This window comes from Ranitomeya variabilis, chromosome 7 (assembly GCF_051348905.1).
Source record: "Ranitomeya variabilis isolate aRanVar5 chromosome 7, aRanVar5.hap1, whole genome shotgun sequence".
Classification (NCBI taxonomy): domain Eukaryota; kingdom Metazoa; phylum Chordata; class Amphibia; order Anura; family Dendrobatidae; genus Ranitomeya; species Ranitomeya variabilis.
In genome coordinates this window covers 63539564-63564259 of record NC_135238.1, presented here as the reverse complement: position 1 = coordinate 63564259, position 24696 = coordinate 63539564, and the positions used below count along the sequence as shown (strand labels likewise).

The 24696-nt window shown below is 42.6% G+C and overlaps 1 long non-coding RNA gene across 2 annotated transcripts in view; it reads left to right on the top strand.

Annotated features, from left to right (window-relative positions):
- The window catches only part of LOC143786028 (uncharacterized), a 213503-nt gene that overhangs the window by 132140 nt on the left and 56667 nt on the right, over positions 1-24696 (top strand). Inside the window, exons 1-2 of one of the 2 annotated variants that reach the window (XR_013218211.1) lie at positions 2913-3031; positions 23392-23493. This is a non-coding gene — a long non-coding RNA (uncharacterized LOC143786028). Of the gene's footprint in view, positions 1-2912; positions 3032-23391; positions 23494-24696 lie in introns of those variants that run through there. The other variant, XR_013218210.1, reaches the window with a different exon arrangement.

The window sequence follows — 24696 nt, the reverse complement described above, 5'->3', positions numbered from 1 at the left end:
ACATTTACGCTGGTAACCAGGGTAAACATCGGGTTACTAAGCGCGGCCCTGCGCTTAGTAACCCGATGTTTACCCTGGTTACCAGTGAAGACATCGCTGGATCGGTGTCACACACACCGATTCAGTGATGTCAGCGGGACCTCAACGACCAAAAAAAGGTCCAGGCCATTCTGACACGACCAGCGATCTCGCAGCAGGGGCCTGATCACTGGTACGTGTCACACATAGCGAGATCGCTACTGAGGTCGCTGTTGCGTCACAAAACTTGTGACTCAGCAGCGATCTCGCTAGCGATCTCGCTATGTGAGACGGGGCCTTAAGATTGCCATGCACAATGCATTGTCAGCTGGAGTGGTGGGAAGAATCGTGCTACTATTACATTCTGGAGTGTTTGCACTACCTTCCATTCTGATGGTTGACTTTGTGTTAGCAGACTCCCAGTGAAAGCTACATATCAGAATGTGTGGTGTCTACTTTTTAATTTTATGGGGGTGAAGTATAATGGTGTGGCATTTTTTAGGCTTTGTACTACATAAAAGTCATCTGTTGCAACAGTTTGGGAAAAGCCCTCTCCAGTGACTGTGCTCCTCTACAAAGTGAGGTCCATATAGACTGGGTTTTAAAAGTTTAACCCTCCCAAGAAAAGAGGAGATGGATATTAGAATGGGAAGTCCATCATCATGTAGATCCCATGTCCACATACTTTTAGCAATATAGTGCATATTCAGTCAATTGTATTTAAAATGCAGCCAGGCATGTGTGTAGACCTCTTTTGCTTAGAGTCATAGTTTTAGATTGCTTTACCCAATGGAGATTTCTGGACCTCTTTTGCTTAGGGTCATAATTTTAGATGCCTTTACCCAATGGAGATTTTTTGGACTCTAAAAACTAAATTCTTTTTTTTTGACCCTGGGATGTTTTGACTCCTTCACGTGGGAGTTTCGATTAAGCAATACAATATTTCCTCCAATATGACAATCTTTAATTGAACAGTTACACTGGGTAAGATCCTCTCATCAGTTCTTAAAATACCCATCATCCCTTTCATAAATCCGTTGTTTATTTTTCAACATAGTTACCCTATACCACATGGAATGACTTAATGGGAATTTATAGAATTGCTGCTTGCCATATCTATATGGTCTGTTCAGATACTGGACCAAAAAGTATCATGCCAACAGTCCTACTGACACTTCAATTTGTATTTTTGCTCGGTAGAGAATTTTCTGGTGCTAGACTCACTATTTTAAGGGCCTGTATCTGAAGAGGGAGCTGGACTGCTTTTCATCTCTTTTCTTCACTTCTAGAGCCAACGCCTGGTTTAAAAGTGTGAATAAGACACTAGATATTGAGCAAGCTATATACGGTACAAAAGGATGATCTCAATTTTTGGCTGTCTCGCTTGTGCTTAGTGTGACACTTATTTTACTGGAGTATCTGAGGGAATGGAAAAAAGTAATATTCATGTTTTCCATTTATTTTCTTTTACTGTTCTCTTTTTATATCTCTGTTTTTTTGTTTTACTTTGCCGTTGTTTTTACATTATAGTCATCTCTATATTTTTGATAACTGAAATAATAAATTTGGAATTTAAAGTACAGAGATATTGATATAGCAGCTGCTATTCAGGAAAGCCACAGTTTTTTAACTTTTTATGCAAATATTACAAATTTCAAATTATTATCCTATAAAATTCATAAATAATCCCATACATCCCCCCAAAGTCTCTATCCAACCACCCCACCTCCAGCCTGACACTTTTAAATACTTTTGTAATACTACTAGGGAGAAAAAAAAGATGGGTGGGTTGAGTTTAGAAACCTAGCCCATTAACAAAATAGCAACTGGTCATCATCAGGTCCATTTACCCAGTATCCCGCCATACTTGTAGTTGATCCTTACCATAAAACTATATTAACTGATAATTTGATGTGTGACTTGTTACATTGTCCCATTTAATAACTGTAGGAGCATATTTTGCCCACCCTCTTCCGAGTCTACCATTGAACAAAAACCTTATAACTTGAATTGTCAGAATTGTCGTTTCCCCCAGAAACTTCTGATCAAGACTACAGTTTAATATTGCAGTAATGAAGTTATGTGGGAACCTTATCCCCTGCCCTCTGTCATATCCTTTGGAAGATCCTGTTCAATACTTCCTAGGACTGTTACATTCCCAAATTTGATTGATTATTTTGAGATTATGGGCATTTATCCTCTTCCTTTATCTCCATTTTGATCTCCTGGTCTAACCTGGTGTATGATTAGAAAATTCTAGGAGCAGAGCACCGTTGACTAACACATTTAAGATAAGGTCATGGCAATCAGTATAGGTGGAGAGACCGCACAGTACACCTCATCCTGAGCTCCTTCATGTAATAATGTCTCCTTCCTGTAATAATAGCCACCATCATGGACTCCTTACTGTAATAATATCCCCCATCATGAGTCCTTTCCTGTAATAATATCATCCAACCCTGGGCCCCTTCCATTAATAATGACTCCCATCCTGGCCCCGTACAGTAATAATGTCCACTATCTTGGGCCACTTCCAGTAATAATGTTCCTCTTCTTGGGTCCCTTTCAGTTATAATGTCCCCCATCCTGGCCCCTTCCAGTAATAATGTCACCCATCCAGGGACAATCCAGTAATAATGTCCCCCGTCCTGGCCCCTTCCAGTATTAGTATCCTCCGTTTGGCTGCTCTTCCCCAACACATTTCAAATATAAATCAATGATTATTTTTACCTTCCCCTCTCCCATGATATGAGGAGTCGTCTTCTAGAGCCAGCGCAGAAGCAGGGAGCTGACAGTGGCGTGACAGCCATGGGTGGCACATGAGATCACTGTCATGTGCTGCCTGTGAAGAACATGCCAACATTATCTGTTGACCAGGTGGACCTGTAGAACGCCAGAGGGGAACAAAACGGCCGTAGTCCTCAATTTCTCCTGCACCCTGCATTCTCCTGTGTACCCAATGGATGTCCCAATGAACTGACAAATAAAGGACTGTCCATTTCTAAAAGGATTGGTGAGTGCTGCTCTTTTAATGTTTAGGACTGCATATTATTAAGGAATGAAAAAGAGATTATGGACTATTGCACCCAAATGATTTCATTGTTAGAAAGTGAATTACAATCTGCTGATTACTATTTGTATCTGTAAAATATTACCAGTTGACATGTACGGAACTGTAGCATTTATTTTATTTGAAAAAGATAAAAAAATCAATTTTTAGTTTTAGTAAATGGGTGGGAACGGAAAGAATCCACGACCTGTTTTATAACCAAATGGAAGCATATTGGAGACATTAATGATTCTTGACAAATAACAGAACACTGCAAGAGCCAAAGTGATAATACATTGTGGGAAATATTTAAAAATGTCTAATATTAGATAATGTTCCATGCAAATGGTTATTCTAGACTCCCGAGATAGTAAAATATGCTTTTCACAAAGACACCTTTTTGAAAAAATGAAAAGTTTGAATTGGCATTGGGATTTAGCTTAATTTAAAGTGATAGAAACATTCTTCAGAAGACCTATTACATCACGTTCTACTTGTTGGAGGCACCGGTGGAGACGTACATGACCCAAGTATCCAAAGAGGGAATCTTTGTATCGTGCACTGCTCCATTGAACCCTGCATTACATCAGACTTACGGTTCATCTAAAGGTGAAATGATTTACAATATATTTTACAACTGCATTTTTTATGAAATGTCATGTTAACTTATAATATATTTGATATGCCGGAAAATGCATTAGTCTGGTTTCTTGACACAAAATACATACTTTCCTACACTGCTGTTTTACCTCTGAAGTAGCTCGGCTTCTGAAACCCGAAAAAGTCCTCCTCAATGTTATGTAGCAAGACAAGAGCAATTGTTATTGTGTTACTGTAAAAGTAAAAATTCATGTCAGGGTCTGAATTGTGATATAGATTTTAAGTGTCATTGCATGAGGCGACATATTCTACTCTTGCTTTTGGTGCAAGATGTCTGTGATATGGCATGCAGTGAGACACATCAAGATTTTTTCTTCATTCGGAATCATGCAATAACCTCAATGTACCTATAAAATTGGAGCCACATTGTATATTTGTAATGCAGGGATTTTTTTTTAAAGAGAACATGTTCATAGGATTTGGTAATGTAAAGTAAAGGCATGGCCATAATGACTCTGTTATAGTGATTAAATTGATACCTTTGGTGGAGAAATCCGCTCTGTAGTTATTGCTAAATCAGCATTTGAAGTTTTCTTCTAAGGAAATGTGTATGTAAAAGGGTGGGACTGTGGGTAGGGTCTTCTCCTTGTGTCCGGTCCTTCCACCTGCTTCTGGTGTTTCAATGACAGGAAAAATCAGTGACCTGCCTCCTATTTGAAATTTTCTGCCACTATCTGGGTGGGCAGAGCATGAATAGTTTGACTTCACGACTAGTCTTCTGGTCTTCAATAAAATGGTGCTGTAGGTGGTGCATCGCAGTTTGATTTCAAGGCTAGCCTTCAATAAAATGTCTCCAAAGGCAGCACATGCACAGATCGAGATCTCGGCTCAATTAGATCTTCATTGAGCCGAGATCTCAATCTGCACATGTGCTGCCTCATTTTACTTAAAACTTAGCTGCAGAACATTGCTTGCAGCTTGCTACAGATAGACAAGGCCCATACTTACACTACACATGGAGCTCAGATAGAGAGTGACAGATCTTGCACTGCACATGGAGCACAGTTAGAGAGTCACAGATATTTCACTACACATGGAATCTATGTGTCACGCTGTGACAGTCTTGGGTAAGGAAGGGGGCCTCAAACTGTCTTTGGAACTAGGACCCTAACACTGTCCTGAAGGTACTCTTAAAAGGTAGAGAGGCCTGAGTCTCTGACCTACTATGCTCCTGTTAATGTCCTAAGTTGTCCCTTTCCCCCTCCCCCAGGAAGCCTGGGACAGATATGTTAGTGTTTATACACGTAAGACAAACAGGGATAACAAAAAAGCAACTTACATACAAAAACCATCACCAAAGGTAGAGAGGAATATAGAGAAGGATAGGAAGGTACAAACCAAATGGGAATAGGATAATGAAGAAAGAATACACCCAAAAACAGCAGACAACAATTTCCAGTAGCAACTACGACCTCCAACTTCAGCACAGCAACTCCAGCAAGCCAGGAAGCAAAACTTTCACAGGCAGGAATGAGAAGGTCTGGCCTGGTTTTATAGAGAGAGAAAACGAGGAGGTCAGGAGCAGCTGTAAGAAGGAGCTGCATGTCTCTAATCAGCATACAAGTTGTTAACCTCTTCAGCGCCAAAGGACACAGAGTCCATTTAAAAATGAGAAACAAAATACACAGGCTAAATGAAAGACCTATGATTCACAGTACGTAAAGATCGCTTAACCCCAGATCTCCCAGGAGGACGTAACACACTAGTGACAATAGGTATGTAGAGATTGACATACACTGCACTACACATGGAAAACAGGTAGAAAGTGACAGACCTCACCCTACACATGGAGAGCAGGTAAGGAATGGAAGACCCCATGCTATACCTTACACATGAAGGTTAAGTAGAGAGAGACAAACCGCACACTACTCATGAAATATAAAACTAAACCAAAAAATGTATTTATTGAGTACCCTATTTATTTATATGTACTGTTGCTTTTAATTGTTTAATTACAGTAAGGTATTTGTTCATTTTTTCTGTCCTGGGTTTTGTCTATTTGATGGCCAGTGTGAACATGCTCTTTTGCTTGCATTCCATCTTGTACTCCAGTTCATTATAGTTTCTAGTGTTATTTCTATGCACTATTGTTTTTTTATTTCATTACAGCAGGGTATTTGTTAATTTTGGTTCTGTCTTGGGTTTTGTCTCATGTAGGATACGTAGAGTAACAGACTCACACTACACTTAGAGGGTAAGTAGCGAGTGACAGACCCCACACTACACAGAGAGACTAACTAGACAGTGACAGATTTTACATTACACATGAAGGGTAGGTAGAGAGTCACAGACCCCACACTATAAATGGAAGTAAGGTAGAGAGTGACGCAAATACTGGAGGCAAATTTGCACTCATCAGCCGGAAACTGTGCATGGGACGTACTTGGATGTTCCAACATGACAACGATCCAAAACACAAGGCCAAGTCGACCTATCATTGGCTACAGCAGAACAAAGTGAAGGTTCTGGAGTGGCCATCTCAGTCTCCTGACCTCAATATCATTTGAGCAACTCTGGGGAGATCTCAAGCACACAGTTCAGGCTAGACAGCCCAGGAATTTACAGGAACTGGAGGCTTTTTGCCAAGAAGATTGAGCCGCTTACCATCTGAGAAAATAAAGAACCTTATCCACAACTACCACAAAAGACTTCAAGCTGTCATTGATGTTAGAGGGGGCAATACACGGTATTAAGAAATGGGGTATGTGAACTTTTGATCAGGGTCATTTGGATGTTTTGGGTTGTCATTATGATTTAAAAAGAGAAAACACAGTAGTTTGACAATAAATGGCTTCACCCAACCACTAACCATGAGTGGAGAAAAAGTTTTGATGTTTTAGAATTCATATTCTCTGAAAAAAAGGCCAAGAAAACATAAATTCTGCCAGGGTATGTCAACTTTTGAGCACAACTGTATGTTGCTCACACTAATGAATAGGACTCTTTTCACGTTATGTTGCACTCTAACCGAAGAGAGTGGTAAAGTCACATGCCTTCTACCAGAGTGGCATTTGGAATGATTTTTTGCTCACAGATCTCCTGAGTTGAAATCTCTGTGATTAGGAGTTTATATAGTACAATATGTGGATATGAAAATCCTGTGATTTTTTGATGCTGGAGGTATATTTAATACATTAGCATTGTAATGCAAATATATAGATTTACAATATGAGTTTTTATCCGCCATGTCTGCTGGCAGCACACTCTAATATTGAGTTAGGTTAATTTGAGTTAGTATGAAGTCTTGTCATTGACCGTGTACATGAACCATATAACTGTCATCAGGACCACAACTTGGGAGGTTAATTAAACTGTAGCAGATGCTTTCCATGTTTGTGTGGTTAAGCCAGGCACAGTGTGATGTTGTATGCGTTAAAACTTTCAATTGTGTAAATTTTAAAATAAATTTAGTTTAGTTGTTAGAGTCGTTTCATGATGAAAACGGATGATGTACGACAGACATTTATAGAGGTGGCCCCTTTTCAGAAAACAGTGGATTATAAACTGCAGTAGTTAGAAAAAAGTCAAACTATTACAAACCCTCTCTGGGTCCAGCACTGGAGTTCCATCACTGAACCAGTCTATTTAGTTTTATTTTTTTGCAACTCCGACATCATATCGACACGACAACACTGCAGCCAATCAGTGAGCTCAATGACTCATGTGTAAGGGTGGCATCATACTACCTTAGAATACGGGCAATTGCTATGCGAGAAAACATCGCATAGCACTTGGACCAGTGTTATTCTAAGGGGCAGCTCACATCAGCGTTTATTTTCTCAGGCGTATTCGACGTGTGGGTAAAATCGCAGCATGCTGCGATTGTCATCAATAGAAAAGACAGCGTGAGCACAACTACGAAAAAAAAGGGAGGTGCTAGGGTTAGGTTCCCAAACCATATAGATACAAGATAGTAAACCCAGAACTCAACTTAAGTATATTTTGCAGCAAGGTTTATTGTAGTAGGAACAAAAAGACGTTTCGGTCTGCGGTGACCTTCATCATCTGAGACGAGCGGTGGACTCCGCATCAGGGAGCACATTTGCTCCAGGTACTACCATCATTCACTCTCTCCTATAGCGATCTGCAATGCACTAGAAGCCATAAACTTGCCTCATATATGCGGCACTACCTATTTTCGGTCAACTTCTGCTATTGAACATTATGTAACTGATGAAAGTCACCACAGACCTAAACGTCTTTTTGTTCATACTACAAGAAACCTTGCTGCAAAATATACTTAAGTTGAGTGCTGGATTTACTATCTTGTATCTATAGCGATTGTCACCGAGACTCGGCCTAAACTTGCCAATGCAAAGCCTATGGGTATAAGAAAAAAAATCGCACAGCACTCGGACCATGTTGCGAGTGCTGTCCGATATTTGCGCACTGGTGTCCTTTGAAAAGCCGGCAATTCATGTGCCACATACAATAAAATCACACTGACATGTTAGAATAGAATAGATAAAATAGATATATATACATAGAATACATAGATATATAGAAGTCAGTGACACATATATATACAGTGGGTACGGAAAGTATTCAGACCTCTCTAAATTTTTCACTCTTTGTTTCATTGCAGCCATTTGGTAAATTCAAAAAAGTTCATTTTTTTTCTCATTAATGTACACTCTGCACCCCATCTTGACTGAAAAAAAACTGAAACGTAGAATTTTTTGCAAATTTATTAAAAAAGAAAAACTGAAATATCACATGGTCATAAAGTATTCAGACCCTTTTCTCAGACACTGATATTTAAGTCACATGCTGTCCATTTCCTTGTGATCCTCCTTGAGATGGTTCTACTCCTTCATTGGAGTACAGCTGTGTTTAATTAAACTGATAGAACTTGATTTGGAAAGGCACACACCTGTCTATATAAGACCTCACAGCTCACAGTGCATGTCAGACCCAATGAGGAAAGGAACTGGCCAAGGAGCTCAGAGACATAATTGTGGCAAGGCACACATCTGGCCAAGACTACGAAATAATTTCTGCAATGCTCAAGGTTCCTAAGTACACAGTGGCCTCGGTAATCCTTAAGTGGAAGACATTTGGGACCACCAGAAGTCTTCCTAGACCTGACCACTCAGCCAAACTGAGCAATCATGGGAGAAGAGCCTTGGTGGGAGAAGTAAAGAAGAACCACAAGATCACTGTGGCTGAGTTCCAGAGATGCAGTAGGGAGATGGGAGAAAGTTCCACAAAGTCAACTATCACTACAGTCCTCCACCAATTGGGCCATTATGGCAGAGTGGCCCAACGGAAGCCTTTCCCCAGTGCCAGACATATGAAAGCCCGCATAGAGTTTGCTAAAAAAAAAACACGTGAAGGACTCTCAGACTATGAGAAATAAGATTTTCTGATCTGATGAGATGAAGATAGACCATTTTGGTGATAATTCTAAGTGGTATGTGTGGAGAAAACCAGGCACTGCTCATCACCTGCCCAATACAATCCCAACAGTGAAACATGGTGGTTGCAGCATCATGCTATGGGGGTGTTTTTCAGCTGCAGGAACAGGACGACTGGTTGCAATTGAAGGAGACATGAATGCGGCCAAGTACAGAGATGTCCTGGATGAAAACTTCTTCCGGAACGCTCTGGACCTCAGACTTGGGTGAAGGTTCACCTTCCAACAAGACAATGACCCTAAGCACACAGCTAAAATAACAAAGGAGTAGCTTCAGAACAACTCTGTGACCATTCTTGACTGGCCCAGCCAGAGCCCTGCCCTAAACCCAATTGAGCATCTGTGGAGAGACCTGAAAATGGATGTCCACCAACATTCACCATCCAACCTGATGGAACTGGAGAGGATCTGCAAGGAAGAATGGCAAAGGATCCCTGTTATGGTTCTGGTGGTTAGGAACACATGAACTGACCTGATAAGTAAACCAAAATAAGGACAAGCTCTGGGAATGTGGGAACTTTACTGACCGCAATCCTGATCCTATCAAACACACACTATAGGCAGCCGTGGAGCATACCTGACTCGTCCTAGACGCCTCTTCACAGCCTGAGAAACTAGCTACCCCTAGAGAGAAACAAAGCCTCACTTGCCTCAGAGAAATTTTCCCCAAAGAGTAGGCAGCCCCCACAAATAATAACGGTGAGTTAAGGGGAAAACACAAACATAGAAATGAAAATAGGTTTTAGCAAATGAGGCCCGCTAGTAACTAAATAGTCAGAAGATAGCAAGGAATCTGTGCGGTCAGTATAAAATACTACAAAAATTATCCACGCAGAGAATACAAAAAGACCCCCACACCGACTCACGATGTGAGGGGCGCAACTCCGCACCCCAGAGCTTCCAGCTAGCAATCAAATAGCATATAAGCAAGCTGGACTGAACTCATCATATACTGAGAAACATTTTCAAAAAGCAAAGAGCAAAAATGGTCTAGTATGAGCTTAGCTTCTCCACGAGGAGACAGGTCACAAGGGAAGTCCCAGAGAGATCTGAACCAGTACTGAATACAACGACAGCAGGCAACAAGTAAAGGTCCAGATGGAGTTAAATAGGCAGCAAGCCTAGCAGAAAACGAGGCAGCTGGGGTCCAGCTACAGACCAGCCGTAACACTCAAAGCCACCAGAGGGAGCCCATGAACAGAACTCACAAAGTACCACTCATGACCACAGGAGGGAGCCCGAGAACGGAATCCACAACAGTACCCCCCCCTTGAGGAGGGGTCACCGAACCCTCACCAGAGCCCCCAGGCCGATCAGGACGAGCCAAATGAAAGGCACGAACCAAATCGGCAGCATGGACATCAGAGGCAACCACCCAGGAATTATCCTCCTGACCATAGCCCTTCCATTTAACCAAATACTGAAGCTTCCGTCTTGAAACACGAGAATCCAAGATCTTCTCCACCACATACTCCAATTCTCCCTTGACCAACACCGGAGCAGGAGGATCAACAGAAGGAACCACAGGCACCACATACCTCCGCAACAATGACCTATGGAACACATTATGAATGGTAAAAGATGCTGGGAGGTCCAAACGAAATGACACAGGATTGAGGATTTCTGAAATCTTATAAGGACCAATGAAACGAGGTTTGAACTTAGGAGAGGAAACCTTCATAGGAACATAACGAGATGACAACCACACCAAATCCCCCACACGAAGTCGGGGACCCACACAGCGACGGCGATTAGCAAAGCGCTGAGCCTTCTCCTGTGACAACGTCAAATTGTCCACCACGTGGTTCCAAATCTGCTGCAACCTATCCACCACAGAATCCACCCCAGGACAGTCAGAAGGCTCAACCTGACCTGAGGAAAAACGAGGATGAAAACCAGAATTACAAAAAAAAGGTGAAACCAAAGTAGCAGAACTAGCCCGATTATTGAGGGCGAACTCAGCCAATGGCAAAAAATTCACCCAATCATCCTGATCAGCAGAAGCAAAACATCTCAGATAAGTTTCCAGGGTCTGATTAGTTCGTTCGGTTTGGCCATTCGTCTGAGGATGGAAGGCCGAAGAAAAAGACAAATCAATGCCCATCTTAGCACAAAAGGACCGCCAAAATCTGGACACAAACTGGGACCCTCTGTCAGACACAATGTTCTCTGGAATACTATGCAAACGAACCACATTCTGAAAAAACAGCGGAACCAAATCAGAGGAGGAGGGTAACTTAGGCAAGGGCACCAAATGGACCATTTTAGAAAAACGATCACAAACCACCCAGATGACAGACATCCTCTGAGAGACTGGAAGATCCGAAATAAAATCCATGGAAATATGTGTCCAAGGCCTCTTCGGGACAGGCAAAGGCAAAAGCAATCCACTGGCACGAGAACAGCAAGGCTTGGCCCAAGCACAAATCCCACAGGACTGCACAAAGGAACGCATATCCCGCGACAAAGAAGGCCACCAAAAGGACCTAGCCACCAAATCCCTGGTACCAAAAATCCCAGGATGACCCGCTAACACCGAAGAATGAACCTCGGAAATAACTCTACTGGTCCATCTATCCGGGACAAACAGTCTCTCCGGTGGACAACGGTCAGGTCTATCGGCCTGAAATTCCTGCAGCACCCACCGCAAATCAGGGGAGATGGCAGACAAGATCACCCCCTCTCTGAGGATACCAGCCGGTTCAGAAACTCCTGGAGAGTCAGGCACAAAACTCCAAGAAAGGGCATCAGCCTTCACATTCTTTGAGCCCGGAAGGTACGAAACCACGAAATCAAAACGGGAGAAAAACAGCGACCATCGAGCTTGTCTAGGATTTAACCGCTTGGCAGACTCGAGATAAATCAAATTCTTGTGATCCGTCAAGACCACCACGCGATGCTTGGCTCCCTCAAGCCAATGTCGCCACTCCTCAAATGCCCACTTCATTGCCAACAACTCCCGATTACCAACATCATAATTCCGCTCGGCAGGCGAAAACTTTCTAGAAATGAAAGCACATGGTCTCATCACCGAGCCATCAGAGCTTCTCTGTGACAAGACAGCCCCTGCTCCAATCTCAGAAGCATCAACCTCAACCTGAAAGGGAAGAGAGACATCAGGCTGACACAAGACAGGAGCCGAAGAAAACTGACGTTTCAGCTCCTGAAAGGCCTCAACGGCCGCAGAAGAGCAATTCGTCACATCAGCACCCTTTCTAGTCAAATCCGTCAAAGGCTTAACCACACTAGAAAAATTAGTGATGAAGCGACGGTAAAAATTAGCAAAGCCCAAGAACTTCTGAAGACTCTTCACTGATGTAGGTTGAGTCCAGTCATAAATGGCCTGGACTTTAACTGGATCCATCTCGATAGTAGAAGGGGAAAAAATAAAGCCCAAAAAGGAAACCTTCTGGACTCCAAAGAGACATTTAGAGCCCTTCACAAACAAGGCATTGGCACGCAGGACCTGAAACACCATCCTGACCTGCTTCACATGAGACTCCCAATCATCAGAAAAGACCAAAATATCATCCAGGTACACAATCATAAATCTATCCAGATACTCTCGGAAGATGTCGTGCATGAAGGACTGAAACACGGAAGGGGCATTAGAAAGCCCAAAAGGCATCACCAAGTACTCAAAATGACCTTCGGGCGTATTAAATGCTGTTTTCCATTCATCGCCCTGCTTTATACGCACAAGATTATAAGCTCCTCGAAGATCTATCTTGGTGAACCAACTAGCCACCCTAATCCGAGCAAACAGATCGGACAGCAGAGGCAAAGGGTACTGAAATTTGACCGTGATTTTATTTAGAAGGCGATAATCTATACAGGGTCTCAGAGAACCATCCTTCTTGGCCACAAAAAAGAACCCTGCACCCAAAGGTGACGAGGACGGACGAATATGCCCTTTCTCCAAAGACTCCTTTATATAAGTCCGCATAGCGGTATGTTCTGGTACAGATAAATTAAAAAGTCGACCCTTAGGGAACTTACTACCAGGAATCAAATTTATAGCACAATCACAATCCCTATGAGGAGGTAGGGCACTGGATTTGGGCTCATCAAATACATCCTGGTAATCCGACAAAAATTCATGGACTTCAGAAGGAGTAGAAGAAGCAATTGACACCAAAGGGACATCGCCATGTACCCCTTGACAACCCCAACTTGACACAGACATTGCTTTCCAATCCAGGACTGGATTATGAACCTGCAGCCATGGCAGACCCAACACGACAACATCATGCAAATTATGTAACACCAGAAAGCGAATAACCTCATGATGTGCAGGAGTCATGCACATAGTTACTTGAGTCCAGTACTGAGGCTTATTCTTGGCCAATGGCGTAGCATCAATTCCCTTTAATGGAATAGGGAATTGCAATGGCTCCAAGATAAAACCACAGCGCCTGGCAAATGACAAATCCATCAAATTCAGGGCAGTGCCTGAATCCACAAAAGCCATAACAGAGTAGGATGACAGAGAGCAAATCAAAGTAACAGACAAAATGAATTTAGGCTGTACAGTACCTATGGTGACAGACTTAGCGAACCTTTTTGTGCGCTTAGAACAGTCAGAGATAACATGAGCGGAGTCACCACAGTAAAAGCACAACCCATTCTGACGTCTGTGATTTTGCCGTTCAATTCTGGTCAGAATCCTGTCACATTGCATAGACTCAGGCTTCTGTTCAGAAAACACCGCCAGATGGTGCACAGGTTTGCGCTCCCGCAAACGCCGATCAATCTGAATGGCCAAAGACATTGACTCATTCAGACCCGCAGGCGTGGGGAACCCCACCATAACATCCTTAAGGGCTTCAGAAAGACCCTTTCTGAAAATCGCTGCCAGGGCACACTCATTCCATTGAGTGAGCACAGACCACTTCCTAAACTTCTGACAGTAAACCTCTGCTTCATCCTGACCCTGAGAGAGAGCCAGCAAAATCTTTTCTGCCTGGTCCACTAGATTAGGTTCCTCATAAAGCAATCCAAGTGCCAGAAAAAACGCATCCACATTTAGCAATGCAGGATCTCCTGGCGCCAGGGAGAATGCCCAATCCTGAGGGTCACCACGTAACAAAGAAATAATAATTTTGACTTGCTGAGCAGGGTCACCAGAGGAACGAGGTCTCAGAGAAAGAAACAATTTGCAATTATTTTTGAAATTCAAAAACCTAGATCTATCTCCAGAGAACAGCTCAGGAATTGGTATTTTAGGTTCAGACATAGGACTGTGAATTACATAATCCTGAATGCTTTGTATCCTTGTAGCGAGCTGATCCACACAAGAGGACAGACCTTGAATGTCCATATCTGCAGCTGAGTCCTGAACCACCCAGAGATTAAGGGGAGGAGAGAGGCTAAACACACTGCAGAGGAAAAAAAAACCTCAGAGCTTCTCTTATCCCTCTTTTGCGATGCATTAACACTTTACGGGCCTGCTGTACTGTTATGGTTCTGGTGGTTAGGAACACATGAACTGACCTGATAAGTAAACCAAAATAAGGACAAGCTCTGGGAATGTGGGAACTTTACTGACCGCAATCCTGATCCTATCAAACACACACTATAGGCAGCCGTGGAGCGTACTTGACTCGGCCTAGACGCCTCTTCACAGCCTGAGAAACTAGCTACCCCTAGAGAGAAACAAAGCCTCACTTGCCTCAGAGAAATTTTCCCCAAAGAGTAGGCAGCCCCCACAAATAATAACGGTGAGTTAAGGGGAAAACACAAACATAGAAATGAAAATAGGTTTTAGCAAATGAGGCCCGCTAGTAACTAAATAGTCAGAAGATAGCAAGGAATCTGTGCGGTCAGTATAAAATACTACAAAAATTATCCACGCAGAGAATACAAAAAGACCCCCACACCGACTCACGATGTGAGGGGCGCAACTCCGCACCCCAGAGCTTCCAGCTAGCAATCAAATAGCATATAAGCAAGCTGGACTGAACTCATCATATACTGAGAAACATTTTCAAAAAGCAAAGAGCAAAAATGGACTAGTATGAACTTAGCTTCTCCACGAGGAGACAGGTCACAAGGGAAGTCCCAGAGAGATCTGAACCAGTACTGAATACAACGACAGCAGGCAACAAGTAAAGGTCCAGATGGAGTTAAATAGGCAGCAAGCCTAGCAGAAAACGAGGCAGCTGGGGTCCAGCTACAGACCAGCCGTAACACTCAAAGCCACCAGAGGGAGCCCATGAAAAGAACTCACAAAGTACCACTTATGACCACAGGAGGGAGCCCGAGAACAGAATCCACAACAGATCCCCAAATGCAGGTGTGGAAAACTTGTTGCATCATTCCCAAGATGTCTCATGGCTCTACTAGCTCAAAAGGTTGCTTCTACTCAATACTGAGCAAAGGTTCTGAATACTTATGACCATGTGATATTTTAGTTTTTCTTTTTTTTAAAGTTTGCAAGAATATCTACATTTCTGTTATTTTCAGTCAAGATGGAATGCAGAGTGAACTGTTGTGAATTCTGTTTGTGGGCTCCCCCGGTGGTGTTTTATGGTAGTGCCACTTATTTGCCTTCTTCTATCCTTGATCACCTGTTGACACCCATTAGGGGAGTTTCCTATTTAAGGCTGCTTGGCTGCTGGTCCGATGCCGGCCAACAATGTATCAGTAGCATTCTGTTGCATTCTCCTGCCTCAAGATCCTGTTCAGCTAAGTTGAATTTTGTTTCTAGTTATTGCTATTTTTGTCCAGCTATTTGCAATGTGACTCTCTGTAGCTGGAAGCTCTCGTGGACTGAAATTGCCACTCCAGTGGCATGAGTTGTCACTGGAGTTTTAAAGTAATTTCAGGATGGTGTTTTTGAGTAGTGTTTTGAAGTTGACCGTGAAGTGACTCTTTCCTGTACTTCTGCTATCTAGTAAGCGGACCTCACTGTGCTAAATCTGCTGTTCATCCTACGTATGTCTTTTCCTCTTGACTCACCGTCAATATCTGTGGGGGGCTGCTATCTCCTTTTGGGGTTCATCTCTGGAGGTAAGGCAGGCCTGTATATTCCTCTGATAGGGGTAGTTAGATCTCCGGCTGGCGCGTGGTGTCTAGGGCATCGTAGGAAACACTCCCCGGCTACTTCCAGTGTCGTGTCAGGTTCAGGTCACGGTCACTTTAGTTCCCATCACCCGAGAGCTAGTCCGTTGTTATTTTGATTTCCCTGCCATTGGGAAAATCATAACAGTTTGGCCGGCCCAGCATGTGTTAAAACTATGCACTAAAGCAGGAAAGGATATGAAAAGGTTTTTTTTTCCTTCTGTGTTTGGAAAGTGCACCTTAGTGCTTATTTGTACTCCTTGCTTAAACTGCAGTCTTCAGCCTTTTTTTTTTCCTCTCCTCTTAATCTCTGAATGGCTTTGGTTACACCTGTTTGAATCATGGATCCACAGAGTTTGGTTGCAGGTCTGAATAACCTGGCTACAAAGGTCCAGAACTTACAAGATTTTGTTATACGTGCTCCAATGTCTGAACCTAAGATCCCTATGCCTGAATTTTTTACCGGAGACAGATCCCGTTTTTTGAATTTCAGAGAGAATTGTAAATTGTTTTTGTCTCTGAAATCTCACTCTGCTGGTGATCCTGCGCAACAGGTTAAAATTGTTATTTCTCTATTGCGGGGTGACCCACAAAGTTGGGCATTTGCATTGTCGCCAGGGGATCCTGCGTTATTAAATGTAGATGCGTTTTTTCTGGCTTTGGGGTTGCTTTATGAAGAACCTAATTTAGAGATTTTGGCTGAGAAAGCCTTGATAGCTCTTTCCCAAGGGCAAGATGAAGCTGAGATATACTGCCAAAAATTTCGTAAATGGTCGGTGCTTACTAAATGGAATGAGTGCGCTCTAGCAGCTAATTTCAGAGAAGGTCTCTCTGATGCCGTGAAGGATGTCATGGTGGGGTTCCCTGTGCCTACAGGTCTGAATGATGCCATGAAATTGGCTATCCAGATTGATCGGCGTTTACGGGAGCGCAAATCTGTGCACCATATGGCGGTATCTTTTGAGCAAAAACCTGTGCACCATATGGCGGTATCTTCTGAGCAAAAACCTGTGCACCATATGGCGGTATCTTCTGAGCAAAAACCTGTGCATCATTTGGCGGTGACCTCTGAAAAGGCACCAGAGCATATGCAATGCGATAGTGTATTGTCTAGAGGCGAACGACAGAATTACAGGCGCAAAAATGGGTTGTGCTTCTATTGTGGAGATCCAGCTCATGTTATATCAGCATGCTCTAAACGCATAAAGAAGGTTGATAAAAAGGTTGATAAATCTTTTTCTATGGGTACCTTGCAGTCTAAATTTCTTTTGTCCGTGACATTGATTTGTACTTTATCATCTGTTACTGTGGATGCTTATGTGGATTCTGGCGCCGCTCTGAGTCTCATGGATTGGTCCTTTGCCAAGCGTTGTGGGTTTGATTTAGAGCCTCTGGAGGTTTCTATTCCCTTAAAGGGTATTGATTCTACACCTTTGGCTAGCAATAAACCACAATATTGGACACAAGTGACTATGCATCTTTCCCCAGACCATCAGGAGATTATTCGTTTCCTTGTGTTATATAATCTACATGACGTATTAGTACTTGGATTACCATGGTTACAAATTCATAATCCAGTCTTGGACTGGAGATCAATGTCTGTGCTGAGCTGGGGATGTCGGGGGATTCATGGGGATGCACCTTTGGTTCCCATTTCTTCATCTACTCCCTCTGAGATCCCAGCATTTCTGTCAGATTTTTATGATGTCTTTCAGGAGCCTAAAACTGATTCTCTCCCCCCTCACAGAGAGTGTGACTGCGCTATTGAGTTGATTCCCGGTAGTAAATTTCCTAAGGGTCGCTTGTTTAATTTGTCTGTACCTGAACATACTGCTATGCGGGAGTATATCAGAGAATCTTTGGAAAAGGGTCATATTCGCCCCTCTTTGTCTCCACTGGGGGCAGGGTTTTTCTCTGTGGGTAAAAAGGATGGTTCATTGAGACCTTGTATCGACTATTGACTTCTGAATAAGATTACAGTTAAATACCAGTACCCGTTACCTTTACTGACTGATCTTTTTGCTCGCATAAAGGGGGCGAAGTGGTTCACTAAGATCGATCTACGTGGTGCGTATAATTTGGTGCGGATTAAGCAGGGGGATGAGTGGAAGACCGCATTTAATACGCCTGAAGGCCATTTTGAGTATTTGGTAATGCCTTTCGGTCTCGCGAATGCCCCTTCCGTTTTTCAGTCCTTTATGCACGATATTTTCCGTGAATATCTGGATAAATTTATGATTGTGTATTTGGATGATATTTTGATTTTTTCGGAGGACTGGGAATCTCATGTTCAACAGGTCAGGAGAGTTTTTCAGGTTTTACGAGCTAATTCTCTATTTGTGAAGGGCTCAAAGTGTATTTTTGGGGTTCAGAGAATTTCCTTTTTGGGATATATTTTTTCCCCTTCATCTATGGAGATGGACCCTGTTAAGGTTCAGGCTATTTGTGATTGGATACAACCTACTTCTCTAAAGAGTCTTCAGAAATTCTTGGGATTTGCTAATTTCTATCGCCGATTCATAGCGGGTTTTTCTGCCATTGCTAAACCTTTGACTGATTTGACCAAGAAGGGTGCTGATGTTGCTAATTGGTCCTCTGCGGCTGTGGAGGCCTTTCGGGAGCTTAAGCGCCGCTTTTCTTCTGCTCCTGTGTTGCGCCAGCCTGATGTTTCGCTCCCGTTCCAGGTTGAAGTAGATGCTTCCGAGATCGGAGCAGGTGCAGTTTTGTCGCAGAAAGGTCCTGACTGCTCAGTGATGAGACCATGTGCGTTTTTCTCTCGAAAGTTTTCGCCCGCTGAGCGAAATTATGATGTTGGAAATCGGGAGCTCTTGGCCATGAAGTGGGCATTTGAGGAGTGGCGTCATTGGCTTGAGGGTGCTAGACACCAGGTGGTGGTCTTGACTGACCACAAAAATCTAATTTATCTTGAGTCAGCCAGGCGTCTGAATCCTAGACAGGCGCGCTGGTCGTTGTTTTTCTCTCGATTTAACTTTGTGGTTTCATATCTGCCTGGGTCTAAGAATGTGAGGGCGGATGCCCTCTCTAGGAGTTTTGAGCCTGACTCGCCTGGTGATTCCGAACCTACTGGCATCCTGAAGGATGGGGTGATATTGTCAGCTGTCTCCCCAGACCTGCGGCGCTCTTTGCAGGAGTTTCAGGTGGATAGGCCTGATCGCTGTCCGCCTGGTAGACTGTTTGTCCCTGATGACTGGACCAGTAGAGTTATTTCGGAGGTTCACTCTTCCGCGTTGGCAGGTCATCCTGGAATTTTTGGCACCAGGGATCTGGTGTCTAGGTCCTTCTGGTGGCCTTCCTTGTCTCGAGATGTACGTATTTTTGTGCAGTCTTGTGATGTTTGTGCTCGGGCTAAGCCCTGCTGTTCCCGGGCCAGCGGGTTGTTGTTGCCCTTGCCTATTCCTAAGAGGCCTTGGACGCACATCTCTATGGACTTTATTTCTGACCTTCCTGTTTCTCGTAGGATGTCCGTCATCTGGGTGGTGTGTGACCGTTTTTCCAAGATGGTTCACTTGGTACCTTTGCCCAAATTGCCCTCCTCCTCTGAGCTGGTCCCTCTATTTTTTCAGAATGTTGTGCGTTTGCATGGTATTCCTGAGAATATAGTGTCTGACAGGGGTACTCAGTTTGTGTCTAGATTTTGGCGGGCGTTCTGTGCCAGGATGGGCATCGACTTGTCTTTTTCGTCTGCATTCCATCCTCAGACTAATGGCCAGACTGAGCGTACTAATCAGACCTTGGAGACTTACTTGAGGTGTTTTGTGTCCACTGATCAGGACGATTGGCTTGATTTTTTGCCATTGGCAGAGTTTGCCCTTAACAATCGGGCCAGTTCTGCCACTTTGGTTTCTCCATTTTTTTGTAATTCGGGGTTTCACCCTCGCTTTTCGTCCGGTCAATTGGAGTCTTCGGATTGTCCTGGAGTAGATGCTGTGGTTGATAGAATGCATCGGATTTGGGGACAGGTTGTGGACAATCTGAAGTTGTCCCAGGAGAAGACTCAACAGTTCACTAATCGTCATCGGCGTGTCGGTCCTCGTCTTTGTGTTGGGGACCTGGTTTGGTTGTCTTCTCGATTTGTTCCTATGAAGGTCTCGTCTCCTAAGTTTAAGCCTCGGTTTATCGGCCCTTATAGGATTCTGGAGGTTCTCAATCCTGTGTCCTTTCGTTTGGACCTCCCAGCATCTTTTACTATTCATAATGTTTTTCATCGGTCATTGTTGCGGAGGTATGAGGTGCCGGTTGTTCCGTCTGCTGATCCTCCTGCTCCTGTGCTGGTTGAGGGTGAGTTGGAGTATGTGGTGGAAAAGATCTTGGACTCCCGTGTTTCCAGACGGAAACTTCAGTATCTGGTTAAGTGGAAAGGCTATGGTCAGGAGGATAATTCTTGGGTGACAGCATCTGATGTTCATGCTCCTGATTTGGTTCGTGCATTTCATAGTGCTCATCCAGATCGCCCTGGTGGTTCTGGTGAGGGTTCGGTGCCCCCTCCTTAAGGGGGGGGTACTGTTGTGAATTCTGTTTGTGGGCTCCCCCGGTGGTGTTTTATGGTAGTGCCACTTATTTGCCTTCTTCTATCCTTGATCACCTGTTGACACCCATTAGGGGAGTTTCCTATTTAAGGCTGCTTGGCTGCTGGTCCGATGCCGGCCAACAATGTATCAGTAGCATTCTGTTGCATTCTCCTGCCTCAAGATCCTGTTCAGCTAAGTTGAATTTTGTTTCTAGTTATTGCTATTTTTGTCCAGCTATTTGCAATGTGACTCTCTGTAGCTGGAAGCTCTCGTGGACTGAAATTGCCACTCCAGTGGCATGAGTTGTCACTGGAGTTTTAAAGTAATTTCAGGATGGTGTTTTTGAGTAGTGTTTTGAAGTTGACCGTGAAGTGACTCTTTCCTGTACTTCTGCTATCTAGTAAGCGGACCTCACTGTGCTAAATCTGCTGTTCATCCTACGTATGTCTTTTCCTCTTGACTCACCGTCAATATCTGTGGGGGGCTGCTATCTCCTTTTGGGGTTCATCTCTGGAGGTAAGGCAGGCCTGTATATTCCTCTGATAGGGGTAGTTAGATCTCCGGCTGGCGCGTGGTGTCTAGGGCATCGTAGGAAACACTCCCCGGCTACTTCCAGTGTCGTGTCAGGTTCAGGTCACGGTCACTTTAGTTCCCATCACCCGAGAGCTAGTCCGTTGTTATTTTGATTTCCCTGCCATTGGGAAAATCATAACAGTGAACATTAATGAGAAAAAAATGAACTTTTTTGAATTTACCATATGGCTGCAGAGATTGACAGGGGCATTTAAGTAGTTGAACAGCAGCAATTAGAACTAGCTCTAATCTCTAATTGTTGCTGTTAGAGGCAGGTACTAGTTGTATAAGACATACGGCTCCTGCCTTGTGTGGTGCAGGCTCAGCTCCTGAGCATGCGCCAAACACCCACTATCATAATGAATGGGAAGCGGATAATATTAGGAGGTTGGTGTTTAAGTATATCTGGTGAAGCATGGAGCTCCTGGGTCCCAGTGTAAAATCTATAGCAGGGATTCCCACTGACTCTATACCATCTGGTATCTTCATATGTGAGCATTGCTCTGCTCAGACACCAAGGCCGCAGCGAGACAGCTGCACTCTTATACATACTCTGCTACTGTATATGCAGACTCAGCTAGTCTGTGCTTTTCATCAATCTATTTTCATGGTGAGCAGCTATGAGTTTTCCACATCCAAGTTTTACAAATTAAAGTTATGTAACGCCCTATAAAATCAGGACTCCAATGGCTTCAATATGTGTACATTCTCACATTCACTGCCGGCACGGAGCCTCCTCCTATATCCTGGATAGTGAAGGAGTTCTCTCTCACCCGTGGTTGACTAAAGGAATCACTTTGGTGTTAAAACTAAACAAATAAAAAGTTGCTACATCATAATAGCTGCATATAACACCATTATTTATTAACAGGGATGTGGGAGAAAAAAGTTTAACCAGTGATGGCATTGAAAATGAACACTAAAGAGAATCTGTCACCAGGTTTTTAGCGTGTGAACCAATGCCACCACATTTCTGAGCGCCTGTACTGCTTAAATGTGTCCATCATCCCCTAATTCCCCCTGCATTCCACCAAAATAACTTTTTATTTCCCCATGCTGTATGTAATGCCTTTGTTCTGTTTTCATCATCTGTGCCACCTCTTTGCCCTCAAGAACCGTCCTCCGGTTTTCATTGATGTCGATGAGGCGTCTAGCTTCATCCACATAACCGAAAGAGATCTTGCGCCTGTGCATTAGCTAGGAGCACTTTGCTCTGCCCTACTGTGGGAAGAGCACAAAATATAACTGCGCATGTGTCTGAGAAATATAATTGCAGCAAATTAATTTAGTTGACAGGTAGCCTGAATGACATTTCCCGGAAGCATGGGGACTTAGGGGATGATCGACACATTTAATTAATGCAGCTTAGGCATTCAGAAAGGTGGTGGTGTTGGTTCACACATTCAAAAAAATGGTGGGCACCTAGGTTCCCTTAAAAGTAGAAGTCCAGGGATTTTATTTAATTCATTGAGCAGCTAGTCATCTCTTATAATATAAATTGTTACTTTCTATAAAACTCACAATGCCCATCTAAGAATTATTTAGCTTTAAGTTTCTTGAAAAGGGGTCATCGTCTCAGTCACCAAAACTGCCTGCGTAATGAAATTGCATGGACCAAAGTTCTCCACAGCTGGTTACCGAAATGCATGTCACAGTTACTGATGTCAGCACTTGTCACGCAGTTATAATGAAAGATATCACAGCAGTTCAACCTCCAAAATTGTATACTTATAAGTAGGTAATAGCAAACCCTAAAAACACCTGGTGTCCAGTAACTAACCCCGAACACGGACTTTTTACTGGACGTCAAGTTTCCTGTTTGGGTTTCGCCAGTCTACTAAAGCTTGTGGAAAGGCTGCAGTTCATTAAAAAAATTCTATGAAACTGAAGTCTTGTCAACATTTTGGAAATTGTTCTTGTGTTGAGTGAGATATTAAAATATTTTTCAAAGGGGGAGTACTCATTTATGCTGAACACTATACAACGTAATCATCATAATATAAAATAAAAACTCTAAATATTGTTGTAATACATTTACATACCACAATGATCAAATGTTTATTTTCTCCCTGTTGATATACCAGAGTCTGCCAAGGGCCGAGAACTGTAGAGAACACAGACCGATAAATAAAAATGATGCCATGCATATACGAAAGTCAATATCGTACAAACTTTGTCAAATAAAAGTAAGGATTACAAAGTAGAACATTTGTATATAGTAAATGGAGATACACCCTTAAAGAGCACTTTCTGTGACATGCCTATATCTTTTGTCGTTAATCATTTTTATGAATCACTTTAGTTATTATAAAAACAGACCAATTAAAACTTGTGCTTGTCCTTTCCTTGACATAGCAATACAATGAATGGGATAGTTTACTAGTTTTGTATAAGTATTGTTGGGGATAATGTTTATAAAAGTGGAAGTTTATCTCTGGTGAAACTTTTTATTGTAAATTATATCTAATACCACCATTTATAGAAAAAAATATTTAGAATAATAAACATTGCTCTTGAAAGAAAAGTAATCTTTTTTCTCTTAATATATTGTAAACAACATCTTATTATATAACACTTTGTACTTACAATTGCTCATTTTGCCTTTCTACCCAGCTAATTCTTCTCCTTTCCATTAGGTCTATGATATCACGATAGCATGATATGTTGTGATTAATAACTGACCAATTGAATTCTTCTAACCTCTATGAAAAAACAGGAGGTCAATTTTCCCTGTATGAGGCATAAGTCACTGCAAAAGTTCCTGGCAGGGGGAGGAGGAGCAGCTGGGTCAGAAGTTGATGAGGAGAATGATTTATGCAGGGAAAAGAGACTTCCTGTTTCTACATGGAGCAGAGAAAAGAGAAGAATTAACTGGGTAGAAAGCCAAAATGAGCAATTGTAAGTACACAGTGCTATATAATATGATGACTGCAATATAGTAAGAGGATAAACATTTTAATAGGAGTGCTTCTTCAAGTGCATATATGCTATGTCCTTAGAGCATCTATGTTCTACATCTTTGGAGTTTCTATGTGCTATGGCATTAAAGCACCTGTGTGTTATTTTCTTAGAGTGCCTATGTCCTTTGTCATTAAAGTTCTTATGCGCTATGTCATGTACAGGTGTGCATCATCCTTAAGTGCGTATTTGCTATGTCCTTAGAAGTTAGAAGTCCTTAGTTTAGTTGATACTATAAAGAAAATCAAGGATTTCAGACTCAAAATAGCAAAAAAAAAAATTTGGATATTTGAAAGATTGTATCTAGTAGAATGGAATAAACTCTGCAAATACAGCCAAATCATAACATAAAAATGAAAAAATATATAATAATTTCTTTAAAAATAAAAAGGAACGTAATATTCAAGTATCACACAGAAAAAATATTAGCA